The sequence below is a fragment of the Trypanosoma conorhini genome (genome assembly GCF_003719485.1).
Source record: "Trypanosoma conorhini strain 025E chromosome Unknown Tco_14.4_contig_01406, whole genome shotgun sequence".
NCBI lineage: Eukaryota > Euglenozoa > Kinetoplastea > Trypanosomatida > Trypanosomatidae > Trypanosoma > Trypanosoma conorhini.
In genome coordinates, this window is record NW_021705502.1 from 1 (window position 1) to 898 (window position 898).

An 898-nucleotide genomic window follows, 5' to 3' on the forward strand; every position below is an offset into this window, starting at 1 on the left:
AGTCACCCTCAGGCCCCGGCCTCTCCCGCCGCTGCCCCCGCGGCTGATCACTGGGGGGGCTCTCGGCGGCACACTTGCGAGTTTATTCCTCGCTTATTCCAGACATTCCTCCCCTTTACTTTGTTTCCTTCGCAGTTGTTGTTGGCTTGCGCTGCGGCTGAACACCAAACACGCGTCAAAAGGAAAATGCGAGGGAGAGACAAAAAAATAGGCCCACAGACACGACCCCGCGCAGCGACACCCAGCAGGAGAAAGGGCCACCGCACACACGGGGCGGGACACACGCACACACCGCACACGCAGCCAGTGGCATGGACACATTAAACCAAAGCACACACAACAAACCCAGTGAAGTGAAGCCGTGGCGTCGGAGCGCGTCCACCGAGCAGTGGGGACGCGCAGCAACACGTGGGACGGCCAGCACACACACACTTTCTCTGCTCCCACACAGCCCAGTCCAGGAAGAGAGAAAGAGAGGTCGCCCACTGACAGCAATGGAAACAAACAAACAAAAAGGATAAAAACAGTTACGGTGCTGTACCCATGCCGCTAAGCAGGACGGCAGCGGCTCGTCGGGGGCAAAAGAATAAGAAACCGACGGGCCTGCATGAGTGGAGTTGTGTGTATATATACGAGCACATTATGTGTTGTCTGCCTCGTGGGGTGCGGCGAGGGGCGAGGGAGTCCGTGCAGGGGGACACACACACACAAAGAGCGTGAAAGCAACAGAAGAAGGACGAGCTGTGTGCGTGTACGGTCCTCTCCCTCCCTCAGTCCCTCACGCGGCCAGCATCGCAGCGGCAGCCGCACACGCAAGCAGAAGAAGCAGCGCGAAGGGGGGAGGCGGAGTGCGACGCCGCGGTGCTGCTGCCGTCGCCGCCAGTTGCATGCGCAGTGT

At 59.9% G+C, this 898-nt stretch overlaps 1 pseudogene; it reads right to left on the bottom strand.

Annotated features, from left to right (window-relative positions):
• Positions 1-405: 405 nt before the first annotated feature.
• On the bottom strand, positions 406-896 carry Tco025E_10001 (hypothetical protein; annotated as a pseudogene).
• Positions 897-898: the final 2 nt, after the last annotated feature.